Source organism: Delphinus delphis, chromosome 16 (assembly GCF_949987515.2).
Source record: "Delphinus delphis chromosome 16, mDelDel1.2, whole genome shotgun sequence".
NCBI classification, from domain to species: domain Eukaryota; kingdom Metazoa; phylum Chordata; class Mammalia; order Artiodactyla; family Delphinidae; genus Delphinus; species Delphinus delphis.
In genome coordinates this window covers 83,348,524-83,363,757 of record NC_082698.1, presented here as the reverse complement: position 1 = coordinate 83,363,757, position 15,234 = coordinate 83,348,524, and positions in this window count along the sequence as shown.

Genomic DNA, 15,234 nt, shown 5'->3' with positions numbered 1-15,234 from the left:
AAGAACATGTGTCGCTCTGTGATTGGCTTTCGCCGATGGTGCGATTTGTGAGCCAGCATCGGATAGGTCGCTACTTTAAAACCTCATTAGTATACTTAGCGCAAGCGCAGTGGCCACAGGAAGGATGACTCAGCTTATTTCAGCTTCCTGCCGCGTAGCAGTTAGCTGACCGCGCCCTACATCTCCCTCTTTTTTATTTATTAGAACACCAAGCAGAATGTAGCCCGTACAAGTGTTCACCTCATGATGTGCTCACTGTTCGAGGGCAGTTTTCCGTTGGCATGTTTGAGACACCTTCCTGCGTGCAATGCCAACAAGGGCTGCAGGGTGCAAAGGCTGACTCAGAATAATGGCTGATTCCCTATAGAGGTGCAATGGCAACAAGGCCTCTCTGTGCAAGGGCAATCAGAACAATGGATGACTCCCTATAGAGGTGCAATGGCAACAAGGCCTCTCTGTGCAAGGGCAATCAGGACAATGAATGACTCCCTATAGAGGTGCAATGGCGACAAGGCCTCTCTGTGCAAGGGCAATCATTTCGTCAGGGCGGAGAGCCAGGCTGCGGGAGAATCTCCTTCATTAATAGCCAGAAGTGCCTGAGTGAGCAGGACCCTATCTCGATGTGCCCTAATGCGCACACGACAGACCAACCAGAGACACAGCATAATCCCAAATACACAGCAGACTCCAAAGATTCCTACCCCCACCCACTCCCCAAAGGAGGAAAAGGCAGAAGAGAGCCAAGAGGCAAAATCTCCAAAGGCAACGGGCTCCAGCCCGGCAGCACTCAGTTGCACAATTTGAATAATCCTTTGTGGAATTCCAACTAATACAAAGACTTCGATTAAGAATCATCAGGAACATCCAGCTCAGCATCTTCTCTGAAGTTTTCTTCAACAATTCTCGTCAGTCTTGATGGCACCCAGATCGGATCTTGATCCGACGGTTCACTCCGTGTGTCGAGTTCTGAATCGGTCCTCCATGCAGGGCGCGAAGTTCCCGGGTTTCGGCACCACTTGCGGCGAGCCGTTTCTGACCGGCAGAATAACGAGCCGCCACACGCAAGATTCTTCTCGTATCACACTTTATTGGAGCACAGCTTGGTTGAAGAAAGATGGAAGGAAGACCCCGCAATCCTATAGCAGTCTGCTTATATAGGGATTAAGAACATGTGTCGCTCTGTGATTGGCTTTCGCCGATGGTGCGATTTGTGAGCCAGCATCGGATAGGTCGCTACTTTAAAACCTCATTAGTATACTTAGCGCAAGCGCAGTGGCCACAGGAAGGATGACTCAGCTTATTTCAGCTTCCTGCCGCGTAGCAGTTAGCTGACCGCGCCCTACACATACGCTATTACTCTTCTCATTCAGTTCTAGTTTCACCTCATGCTTAAAGATGCAAGGTTGACTGCAGGGTATATGATAACTGTATTTTTCAATCCAAAATATAAGATCTTAACACCATCATTCCCATTCCAATTTGTAGATTTTTAACTATAAAATTAGGTGCAGACCAAATAGAAAAATGGGCAAAGAAAATGAACAGGCACTTCACCCAAAAGGAAATTCAAATGGCTCAGACATATTAAAAAAAAGAAAAAAAAGGTGTTCTATCTAATTTATAATGAGACATGAAAATTAAAATGACAAGCAGATACCCTATTCCTTTAACAATTTAGTGATGATCAAAAAGTTCAACTATAGGGGCTTCCCTGGTGGCGCAGTGGTTGAGAGTCCGTCTGCCGATGCAGGGGACACGGGTTCGTGCCCCGGTCTGGGAAGATCCTGCGTGCCGCGGAGCGGCTGGGCCTGTGAGCCATGGCCGCTGAGCCTGCGCGTCCGGAGCCTGTGCTCCGCAACGGGAGAGACCACAACAGTGAGAGGCCCGCATACCGCAAAAAAAAAAAAAAAAAAAAGTTCAACTATATTGTATTGATGAGAGTGAGGTATAAAAATAGGCAAGGCTGATGTAAATTGCCACAGTAGTTCTGGAAAGCTCTTATATCTATTAAAAATTTAAATGCATATATCCTTTGATCCTGCAGACGCCCCCAGGATTTTAAAAAATAGACTTTTATTTTCCTAGAGCAGTTTCATGTTCACAGCAAAATTGAGTGGAAAGTAGAGAGTTCCCATGGACCCCTTTTTCCTACACACAGCACAGCCCCCTAACCACCACACCCCCACCAGACGGGACATTTGTTACAATGGATGAACCTCCATTGATGCATCATCGTCACCCAGAGTCCATAGCATACATGAGGGTTCGCTCTTGCTGCTGTACATGCTGTGGATTTTAACAAGTGTATAATGACATGTGTCCACCGTAATAGTACCATAGAGAGTATTTTCAGTGCTCTGAAAATCCCCTGTGCTTTGCCTATTCATCCCTCCCTCCCTCCAACCCCCTACAACCACTGATCTTTTTACTGTCTCCATAGTTTTGCCTTTTCCAGAATTCCATATAATATAGTTGGAATCATACAGCATGTAGCATTTCAGATTATCTTCTTTCACTTATAATATACATTTAAGTTTCCTCCATGACTTTTCATGGCTTGATAGTTCATTTCTTTTTATTATTGACTAATATTCCATTGCCTGGATGTACCACAGTTTATTAATCTATTCACCTAGTGAAGGACATCTTGGTTGCTTCCTAATTTTGACAGTTATGAATAAAGCTGCTATAAACATCTGTGGGCAGTTTTTTGTGTGGATGTAAGTTTTCAACTCCTTTGGGTAAACACAAAGGAGCACCACTGTTGGATCATAACATTAGAGTATGTTTAGTTTTGTAAGAAACTGCCAGACTTCCTTCCAAAGTGTCTGTATATTTTGTGTTCCCACCAGCAATGAATGGGAGTTCCTGTTGCTCCACATACTCGTCAGCATTTGGTGTTGTCAGTGTTTTGGATTTTAGCCATTCTAATAGGTGTGTCACTTCTAGGAATTTAGGCTATATGTATACTCCCACATGTGTGGAATGATAAATATGTACCAAATATTTATTACAGTATTGTTTATAATAGCAAGACTGTAATTTATAGTCCAGCATTAGGGCATTAGTTAAATAAATTGAGGTACATTCATGCAATGGAAGACCATGCGGTCTTCAAAAAAATGAGGCAGCTCTACATGCACCAATTTGGAACCATACCCTAGATGTACAATGAAAATAGCAAGGTGCAGGGCTGCATGTATAATATAGTGTATTTGTGTAAATATATATATATATATAAATACACTGACAAAAAATATAAATACACTAATATTCATATATTCATAGAATATATTTGGAAGGATACACAATGAACAGTGGTTGCCTCTGGGGAGAAGTGAATGGGGTATAAGGGTAGGTGTCCTGTAACTTTTGGATTTTTCACCATTATTCAAAAATCAGTTAAAACTATTGACTAACTAATAAAACAAAGATAAGAAAAAAAAGGAAGAAGAAATTTTTTAAGATAGCAAAAGATTACCTAAAAGCAAAATATGGGGGCGTTCCCTGGCGGTCTAGTGGTTAGGATTTGGTGCTTTCACTGCCATGGCCAGGGTTCAGTCTCTGGTTGAGGAACTGAGATCCCGCAAGCCGTGCGGTGTGGCCATAAATAAATAAATAAAGATAAAGTACCAATCTGCATCATTGTCTATAAAAATAGATAAAGAACCCGCAGCCACTTGAGAAAATTAACGGAGAATGGTCAATTCTGAGACATTGTGGTAGATTAGACCTTAAAGATACAGAAAAATTCTCAAAGCCTCCAGGCAAAAGGGTTAAATAACTTGCAAGGGCAAGAGAACTAGACAGCCTTCAGACTTCAGACTTCTCCAAAGTAACACACGAAGTAAGGCAACCATGGAGCAGCACAGAAAAGAAAAGTATGAACTAAAGATTTTAGTCTGTATTAGTTGCCTAGGGCTATCGTAACAAATTACCAAACTTGGTGGCTGAAAACAATGGACATTTATTCTCTCAGAGTTCTGGAGGCCAGAAGTCTGAAATCAAGGTGTTGGCAGAATTGGTTTCTTCTGGTGGTTCTGAGGGACAGTCTGTTGTTCGATGCCTCACTCCGAGCTGCCAGTGGGTGCCAGCAACTCTCGACATTCTTGGCTTGTAGCTGCATAACTGCAATCTCTGTCTCTGTCTTCACATGGTCTTCCCCTCTGTGTCTCTGTTTAAAATCTCACCCTCTTTTCTCTAGAAGAACACCAGTCATTGCATTTCAGGTCCAGCCTAAATCAAGGATACTCTCATCCCAAGATTTGCAGATAATTATATCTGCAAAAACCCAATTTCCAAATAAGTTGATGCACAGGTACCAGGGGTTAGGACTTGAATATCTCTCTCTCTCTCTTTTTTTTTTTTTTTTTGGCGGTACGTGGGCCTCTCACTGTTGTGGCCTCTCCCGTTGCGGAGCACAGGCTCTGGACGCGCAGGCTCAGCGGCCATGGCTCACAGGCCCAGCCGCTCCGTGGCATGTGGGATCTTCCCGGACCAGGGCACGAACCCGCATCCCCTGCATTGGCAGGCGGACTCTCAACCACTGTGCCACCAGGGAAGCCCTCTCTCTTTTTTTTTAATGTTAATTTATTTATTCGGCTGTACCGGGTCTTAGTTGCAGCACGCGGGTTCTTTAGTTGTGGCATGTGAACTCTTAGTTGCTGCATGTGGGATCTAGTTCCCTGGCCAGGGATCAAACCTGGGCCCCCTGCATTGGGAGGACAGAGTCTTAGTCACTGGACCACCAGGGAAGTTCCTTGAACATCTCTGTTTGTGGGACACTATTCAACCCACTATATCCTCCTTCAAGTATCAAGACTATAGAAAAATTGATTTGAACATGCAAAAGCTTGGGAAAAACAGAGTTTATGAGCCCCACTTGAAGAGTCTATTAGAGGATGAACTTCAACTAAGTGATGTTGGGGAAAACTTTTATAAAGCCAGTATAATGTTCATACTGATTCCTGATTAAAATAATACAGAAACAATTACAGACTGATGTCACTTATGATTATCAAGGCTAAGATACTTTATTATTTGTTAGGGCTGCCTGAACAAAATATTACAGACTGGGTGGCTTAAACAGCAGACATTTATTTTCTCACAGTCCTGGAGGCTGAAAGTCCAAGATAAGGTGAGAGCAGGTTTTGTTTCTTCTGAGGCCTCTCTCCTTGGCTTGCAGATGGCCCCCTTCTCCTTGAGTCTGCACACGGCCTTTCTTTTGTATGCATGCCTGTCTTGGTCCAAATGTCTTCTTCTTATAAGAAAACCAGTCACATTGGATTGAGACCCACCCTAAAGACCTCATTTTAACTTAATTACCTCTTTAAAGACCCTATCTCCAAACACAGTCACATTCTGAGGTACTGTAGCTTAGGACTTCAACATTTTAGGTAGACACAATTCAGCAGACAGATACTAAACAAAATATTAGTAAACAGAGTGTACCACCACATTAAGGAAATGCATCATGTCCAAATACAATTTAATCCTAAAATACAAGGTTGGTTCAATATTTGGAAATTCATTAATATAGTACAGTTGACCCTTGAATAACATGCAGGTTAGGGGCACCGACCCTCTGTGCAGTTAAAAAAATCTAAGAATAATTTATAGTTGGCCCTTGGTATACATAGTTTCTCCATTATCTGAAGATCCTCTGTATCCCCAGCTCTACATTTGAGGATTCAACCAATCATGGATTGTACAGTACTATAGTATTTACTATTGAAAACAATTTGAGTATAAGTGGACCCACACAGTTCAAACCCATGTTGTTCAAGGGTCAACTGTATATACCATATTAACAGATTTAAGGAGAAAAATAATATCATCTCCCTAGATTTTGAAAAATCATTGACAAAATTCAACTCCTATTCCTACTTATATATGTATCATATATCTTAACTCTAAACCACCATCTACTTAGAGGGGAAATACTAGAGGCATTTCTATTAAGATCAGAAACAGGAAAAGGATGCCCATTATGTACATCACTACTTAACATTGTATTGATACTAGAGGTATTAACCAATGCTAATTATAAAAGGAGACAGGAGAATTGGTAAAAAAAAAAAAAAATGCAGATGATATGATAGTAACCCTAAATAGCCTCAGAGAATCAAAATTAAAGCTGACTCAACAAAAAGTTTCATTAAGATAGCAAAATATTATACAATATCAGCATACAAAAAATAAGAGGGACTTCCCTGGTGGCACTGTGGTTAAGAATCCGCCTGCCAATGCAGGAAACACAGGTTCGAGCCCTGGTCCGGGAAGATCCCATATGCCGCGGAACAACTAAGCCTGTGTGCCACAACTACTAAGCCTGTGCTCTAAAGCCTGCAAGCCACAGCTACTGAGCCCTTGTGCCACAACTACTGAAGCCTGCGTGCCTAGAGCCCGTGCTCTGCGACAAGAGAAGCCACCGCAATGAGAAGCATACGCATGCAACAAAGAGTAGCCCCCGCTCGCCACAACTGGAAAAAAAAGCCCATGCGCAGCAACGAAGACCCAACGCAGCCAAAAATAAATAAATAAAAGAAATAAATTTCTTAAAAGAAAAAGAGGCTTCGGATACACAATTGCCCTTTAGACAATATAATATAGAAAATGTATTTAGGAATAAACATAAAAACAAATGTGCAAAATTTATATGGGGATACTTTGAAACACTTTTAAAAGATACAACAGTGAATTTTAAACAAATGGAAAAACATCCAGTGTTCTTAGATGGAACATCTCAGTATCATAAACACATTAGTTCTCTATAAGTTAATTTATGAATTTAACATGACCTCAATAAAAATACCACTAAATCTTTTCTAGGACCCAATCAATTTGATACTGAAGTTCATCTAGAAAAATAAACATACAACTAGAAAAACATGGCCAAAATATATGAAAAAGTACTGACCTTACCTAGTAATTAAGTGCGAATTAAAACCATGAGATACCAGTCTCTCCCTACTAAATAAACCAGTTGCATTAACCAATATATTAAATGAACCAAGATATTTAAAACAACAGGTATTTACTGTATAGCACAGGAAACTATATTCAGTATCTTATAACAACCTATAATGGAAAAGAATCTGAAAAACAACATTTTTATATATAATGTTTTAATGTTTTAATTTTTTTTTTTTTTTTTTTTGCGGTACGCGGGCCTCTCACTGTTGTGGCCTCTCCCGTTGCGGAGCACAGGCTCCGGACGCGCAGGCTCAGTGGCCATGGCTTACAGGCCTAGCCGCTCTGCGGCATGTGGGATCTTCCCGGATCGGGGCACGAACCCGTGTCCCCTGCATCGGCAGGCGGACTCTCAACCACTGCGCCACCAGGGAAGCCCTAATGCTTTAAATTTTTAATCTTTTAAAATTTTAGAATTTAAAAAAATTTTTAATTAAAAATTAATTTTTTCTTTTTTTAACATCTTTATTGGAGTATAATTGCTTTACAATGGTGTGTCAGTTTCTGCTTTCTAACAAAGTGAATCAGTTATACATATACATATGTCCCCATATCTCTTCCCTCTTGCATCTCCCTCCCTCCCACCCTCCCTATCCCACCCCTCTAGGTGGTCACAAAGCACCGAGCTGATCTCCCTGTGCCATGTGGCTGCTTCCCACTAGCTATCTATTTTACATTTGGTAGTGTATATAAGTCCATGCCACTCTCTCACTTTCTCCCAGCTTACCCTTCCCCCTCCCCGTATCCTCAAGTCCGTTCTCTAGGAGGTCTGCATCTTTATACCCGTCTTGCCCCTAGGTTCTTCATGACCACTTTTTTAGATTCTGTATATTTGTGTTAGCATACGGTATTTGTTTTTCTTTCTGACTTACTTCACTCTGTATGACAGTCTCTAGGTCCATCCACCTCACTACAAATAACTCAGTGTTGTTCCTTTATACGGCTGAGAAATATTCCATTATATATATGTGCCACACCTTCTTTATCCATTCATCTGTTTTTTTTTTGTTTTTTTGTTTTTTTTTTGCCGTATGCGGGCCTCTCACTGTTGTGGCCTCTCCCGTTTCGGAGCACAGGCTCCGGACGCGCAGGCTCAGCGGCCATGGCTCACGGGCCCAGCCGCTCCGTGGCATGTGGGATCTTCCCGGACCGGGGCACGAACCCGTGTCCCCTGCATTGGCAGGCGGACTCTCAACCACTGCGCCACCAGGGAAGCCCCCCATTCATCTGTTGATGGACACTTCGGTTGCTTCCATGTCCTGGCTATTGTAAATAGAGCTGCAATGAACATTTTGGTACATGACTCTTTTTGAATTATGGTTTTCTCAGGGTATATGCCCAGTAGTGGGATTGCTGGGTTGTATGGTAGTTCTATTTTTAGTTTTGTAAGGAACCTCCATACTGTTCTCTATAGTGGCTGTATCAATTTGCATTCCCACCAACAGCGCAAGAGGGTTCCCTTTTCTCCACACCCTCTCCAGCATTTATTGTTTGTAGATTTTTTGATGATGGCCAATCTGACCAGTGTGAGATGATATCTCATTGTAGTTTTGATTTGCATTTCTCTAATGATTAGTGATGTTGAGCATTCTTTCATGTATCTGTTGGCAATCTGTATATCTTCTTTGGAGAAATGTCTATTTAGGTCTTCTGCCCATTTTTGGATTGGGTTGTTTGTTTTTTAATATTGAGCTGCTTGTAAATTTTGGAGATTAATCCTTTGTCAGTTGCTTCATTTGCAAATATTTTCTCCCATTCTGAGGGTTGTAATTTCGTCTTGTTTATGGTTTCCTTTGCTGTGCAAAAGCTTTTAAGTTTCATTAGGTCCCATTTGTTTATTTTTGTTTTTATTTCCATTTCTCTAGGAGGTGGCTCAAAAAGGATCTTGCTGTGATTTATGTCTTAGAGTGTTCTGCCTATGTTTTCGTCTAAGAGTTTGATGGTGTCTGGCCTTACATTTAGGTCTTTAATCCATTTTGAGTTTATTTTTGTGTATGGTGTCAGGGAGTATTCTAATTTCATTCATTTACGTGTAGCTGTCCAGTCTTCCCAGCACCACTTATTGAAGAGGTTGTCTTTTCTCCACTGTATATACTTGTCTCCTTTATCGAACATAAGGTGACCATATGTGCGTGGGTGTATCTCTGGGCTTTCTATCCTGTTCCATTGATCTATGTTTCTGTTTGTGTGCCAGTTCCATACTGTCTTGATTACTGTAGCTTTGTAGTATAGCCTGAAGTCAGGGAGCCTGATTCCTCCAGCTCCGTTTTTCTTTCTCAAGATTGCTTTGGCTATTCGGGGTCTTTTCTGTTTCCATACAGATTGTGAAATTTTTTGTTCTAGTTCTGTGAAAAATGCCAGTGGTAGTTTGATAGGGATTGCACTGAATCTGTAGATTGCTTTGGGTAGTAGAGTCATTTTCACAATGTTGATTCTTCCAGTCCAAGAACATGGTGTATCTCTCCATCTATTTGTATCATCTTTAATTTCTTTCATCAGTGTCTTATAATTTTCTGCATACAAGTCTTTTGTCTCCTTAGGTAGGTTTATTCCTAGATATTTTATTCTCTTTGCTGCAATGGTAAATGGGAGTGTTTTCTTAATTTCACTTTCAGATTTTTCATCATTAGTGTATAGGAATGCAAGAGATTTCTCTGCATTAATTTTGTATGCTGCTACTTTACCAAATTCATTGATTAGCTCTAGTAGTTTTCTGGTAGCATCTTTAGGATTCTCTATGTATAGTATCATGTGATCTGCAAACAGTGACAGCTTTACTTCTTCTTTTCCAATTTGGATTCCTTTTATTTCTTTTTCTTCTCTGATTGCTGTGGCTAAAACTTCCAAAACTATGTTGAATAATAGTGGTGAGAGTGGGCAACCTTGTCTTATTCCCTTGTCTTGTTCCTGATCTTAGTGGAAATGCTTTCAGTTTTTCACCATTGAGGATGATGTTGGCTGTGGGTTTGTCATATATGGCCTTTATTATGTTGAGGAAAGTTCCCTCTGTGCCTACTTTCTGGAGGGGTTTTATCATAAATGGGTGTTGAATTTTGTCAAAAGCTTTCTCTGCATCTATTGAGATGATCATATGGTTTTTCTCCTTCAATTTTTTAATATGGTGTATCACATTGATTGATTTGCATATATTGAAGAACTCTGCATTCCTGGGATAAACCCCACTTGATCATGGTGTATGATCCTTTTAATGTGCTGTTGGATTCTGTTTGCTAGTATTTTGTTGAGGATTTTTGCGTCTATGTTCATCAGTGATATTGGCCTGTAGTTTTCTTTCTTTGTGACATCTTTGTCTGGTTTTGGTATCAGGGTGATGGTGGCCTTGTAGAAATGAGTTTGGGTGTGTTCCTCCCTCTGCTATATTTTGGAAGAGTTTGAGAAGGATAGGTGTTAGCTCTTCTCTAAATGTTTGGTAGAATTCACCTGTGAAGCCAAATGGTCCTGGGCTTTTGTTTGTTGGAAGATTTTTAATCACAGTTTCAATTTCAGTGCTTGTGATCGGTCTGTTCATATTTTCTATTTCTTCCTGGTTCAGTCTTGGAAGGTTGTGCATTTCTAATAATTTGTCCATTTCTTCCAGGTTGTCCATTTTATTAGCATATAGCTGCTTGTAGTAATGTCTCATGATCCTTTGTATTTCTGCAGTGTCAGTTGTTACTTCTCCTTTTTCATTTCTAATTCTATTGATTTGACTCTTCTCCCTTTTTTTTCTTGAGAAGTCTGGCTAATGGTTTATCAATTTTGTTTATCTTCTCAAAGAACCAGCTTTTAGTTTTATTGATCTTTGCTATCATTTCCTTCATTTCTTTTTCATTTATTTCTGCTCTGATCTTTATGATTTCTTTCCTTCTGCTAAATTTGGGGGTTTTTTTGTTCTTCCTTCTCTAATTGCTTTAGCTGTAAGGTTAGGTTGGTTTTCTTAGATGTTTCTTGTTTCTTAAGGTAGGATTGTATTGCTATAAACTTCCCTCTTAGAACTGCTTTTTCTGCATCCCATAGGTTTTGGGTCGTCGTGTTTTCATTGTCATTTGTTTCTAGGTATTTTTTGATTTCCTCAGTGATCTCTTGGTTATTAAGTAGTGCGTTGTTTAGCCTCCATGTGTTTGTATTTCTTACAGATTTTCCCCTGTAATTTATATCTAGTCTCATAGCAGTGTGGTCGGAAAAGATACTTGATACAATTTCCATTTTCTTAAATTTACCAAGGCTTGATTTGTGACCCAAGATATGATCTGTCCTGGAGAATGTTCCATGAGCACTTGAGAAGAATGTGTATTCTGTTGTTTTTAGATGGAATGTCCTATAATATCAATTAAGTCCATCTTGTTTAATGTATCCTTTAAAGCTTGTGTTTCCTTATTTATTTTCATTTTGGATGATCTGTCCATTGGTGAAAGTGGGGTGTTAAAGTCCCGTACTATGATTTTGTTACTGTTGATTTCCCCTTTTATGGCTGTTAGTGTTTGCCTTATGTATTGAGGTGCTCCTATGTTGGGTGCATAAATATTTACAATTGTTATATCTTCTTCTTGGATTGATCCCTTGATCATTATGTAGTGTCCTTCTTTGTCTCTTGTAATAGTCTTTGTTTTAAAGTCTATTTTGTCTGATATGAGAATTGCTACTCCAGCTTTCTTTTGATTTCCAATTGCATGAAATATCTTTTTCCATTCCCTCACTTTCAGTCTGTATGTGTCCCTAGGTATGAAGTGGGTGTCTTGTAGACAGCATATATACGGGTCTAGTTTTTGTATCCATTCAGCCAGTCTATGTCTTTTGGTTGGAGCATTTAATCCATTTACGTTTAAGGTAATTATTGATATGTATGTTCCTATTACCATTTTCTTAACTGTTTTGGGTTTATTATTGTAGGTCTTTCCCTTCTCTTGTGTTTCCTGCCTAGAGAAGTTCCTTTAGCATTTTCTGTAAAGCTGGTTTGGTGGTGTTGAATTCTCTTAGCTTTTGCTTGTCTGTAAAGGTTTTAATTTCTCCGTCAAATCTGAATGAGATCCTTGCTGGGTAGAGTAATCTTGGTTGTAGGTTTTTCTCCTTCATCACTTTAAATATGTCCTGCCAGTCCCTTCTGGTTTGCAGAGTTTCAGCTGAAACATCAGCTGTTATCCTTATGGGGATTCCCTTATGTGTTGTTTTTCCCTTGCTGCTTTTAATATGTTTTCTTTGTATTTAATTTTTGACAGTTTGATTAATATGTGTCTTGGTGTATTTCTCCTTGGATTTATCCTGTATGGGACTCTCTGCACTTCCTGGACTTGATTAACTATTTCCTTTCCCATATTAGGGAAGTTTTCAACTATAATCTCTTCCAATATTTTCTCAGTCCCTTTCTTTTTCTCTTTGTCTTCTGCGACCCCTATAATTCAAATGTTGTGTGTTTAATGTTGTCCCAGAGGTCTCTAAGACTGTGCTCAGTTCTTTTCATTCTTTTTTCTTTATTCTCTCTGCAGTAGTTATTTCCACTATTTTATCTTCCAGGTCACTTATCCGTTCTTCTGCCTCAGTTATTCTGCTATTGATCCCTTCTAGAGTATTTTTATTTTCATTTATTGTATTGTTCATCACTGTTTGTTTGTTCTTTAGTTCTTCTAGGTCCTTGTTCAACATTTCTTGTATTTTCTCCATTCTATTTCCAAGATTTTGGATCATCTTTACTATCATTATTCTGAATTCTTTTTCAGGTAGACTGCCTATTTCCTCTTCATTTGTTAGGTCTGGAGGGTTTTTATCTTGCTCCTTCATCTGCTGTGTATTTTTCTGTCTTCTCATTTTGCTTATCTTACTGTGTTTGGGGTCTCCTTTTCGCAGGCTGCAGGTTCGTAGTTCCCGTTGTTTTTGGTGTCTGTCCCCAGTGGCTAAGGTTGGTTCAGTGGGTTGTGTAGGCTTCCTGGTGGAGGGGACTAGTGCCCGTGTTCTGGTGGATGAGGTTGCATCTTGTCTTTCTGGTGGGCAGGTCCACGTCTGGTTATGTGTTTTGGGGTGTCTGTGGCCTTATTATGATTTTAGGCAGCCTCTCTAATGGGTGGGGTTGTGTTCCTGTCTTGCTAGTTGTTTGGCATAGGGTGTCCTGCACTGTAGCTTGCTGGTCGTTGAGTGAAGCTGGGTCTTGGCGTTGAGATGGAGATCTGTGGGAGATTTTCGCCGTTTGATATCACGTGGAGCTGGGAGGTCTCTTGTGGACCAATGTCCTGAACTTGGCTCTCCCACCTCAGTGGCACAGCACTGACTCCTGGCTGCAGCACCAAGAGCCTGTCCTCTACCTGGGTAAGAATAAAAGGGAGAAAAAATAGAAAGAAAGAAAGAGGATAAAACAAAATAAAGATAAAATAAAATAAAGTTATTGAAATAAAAAATAATTATTAAGAAAAAAATTTTAAAAAGTAAAAAAAGGACGGACAGACCCTAGGACAAATGGTGAAAGCAAAGCTATACAGACAAAATCTCTCATAGAAGCATACACATACACACTCACAAAAAGAGGAAATGGGGAAAAAATAATCTATCTTGCTCCCAAAGTCCACCTCCTCAGTTTGGTATGATTCCTTGTCTGTTCAGGTATTCCACAGATGCAGGGTATATCAAGCTGATTGTGGAGATTTAATCCGTTGCCCCTGAGGCTGCTGGGAGAGATTTCCCTTTCTCTTCTTTGTTCGCACAGCTCCTGGGGCTCGGCTTTGGATTTGGCCCCGCCTCTGCATGTAGGTCACAGGAGGGCGTCTGTTCTTCGCTCAGACAGGACGGGGTTAAAGGAGCCGCTGATTCCGGGGCTCTGGCTCACTCAGGCCGGGGGGAGGGAGGGGCACGGAGTGCGGGGCGAGCCTGTGGCGGCAGAGGCCAGCGTGACGTTGTACCAGCATGAGGCGCCGTGCGTTCTCCCGGGGAAGTTTTGCTGGATCCCGGGACCCTGGCAGTGGCGGGCTGCACAGGCTCCCAGGAGGGGAGGTGTGGAGAGTGACCTGTGCTCGCATACAGGCTTCTGGTGGCGGCAGCAGCAGCCTTAGCGTCTCACGCCCTCTCTGGGGTACACGCTTTTAGCTGCGGCTCACACCCGTCTCTGGAGCTCCTTTAAGCAGCGCTCTTAATCCCCTCTCCTCGCGCACCAGGAAACAAAGAGGGAAGAAAAAGTTTCTTGCCTCTTCGTTAGGTCCAGACTTTTCCCCGGACTCCCTCCCGGCTAGTCGTGGCGCACTAACCCCCTGCAGGACGTGTTCACGCCGCCAACCTCAGTCCTCTCCCTGAGCTCCGACCGAAGCCCGAGCCTCAGTTCCCAGCCCCGCCCGCCCCGGCGGCTGAGCAGACAAGCCTCTCGGGCTGGTGAGTGCCGGTCGGCCCTGATCCTCTGTGCGGGAATCTCCCCGCTTTGCCCTCCGCACCCCTGTTGCTGTGCTCTCCTCCGCGGCTCTGAATTTTCCCCCTCCGCCACCCGCAGTCTCCGCCCTTGAAGGGGCTTCCTAGTGTGTGGAAACCTTTCCTCCTTCACGGCTCCCTCCCACTGGTGCAGGCCCCATCCCTATCCTTTTGTCTCTGTTTATTCTTTTTTCTTTTGCCCTACCCAGGTACGTGGGGAGCTTCTTGCCTTTTGGGAGGTCTGAGGTCTTCTGCCAGCGTTCAGTGGGTGTTCTGTAGGAGTTGTCCCACTTGTAGATTATTTCTGGTGTATTTGTGGGGAGGAAGGTGGTCTTACTCTTGTGCTATCTTGAAGCTCCTCCTCCTAAAATTTTTAAGATTTAAAGTGTTTTTAATGAAAAAAATTTTTAATTATAATTAAAAAATTTTTTAGTTATAATTCAAACATTTTTTTAATTATAATTTTAGAATTTTAAAAATTTTATAATTTTAAAAGAACATTTATATATATAATATTTTATATATATAACTGAATCACTTTGTTGTACACTGAAAACTAGCACAATATTGTCAATCAACTATAATTCAATTTTTAAAATTCAGCAAAATATTTAAAATTACCATACCCAATATTGTGGAGAATGTAAGGAAACAGCACACTCATACACCTATTGGTGGAATTCGTAATTGTACAATCTTTTGGGAGGACTATTTGGCAACATGTTAAAAAAAAAACTCGACAAATACACTTCATTTTAATGTTCCACTTCTAGGAACTTAACCTAAAGAAATTGTTAGGAATTTGTAGCAGACTGAATGGTCCACAGTTCAAGATTCATAAAATAAATTTTGGTACCTCCCTACAATGGACAACTTTGAGGC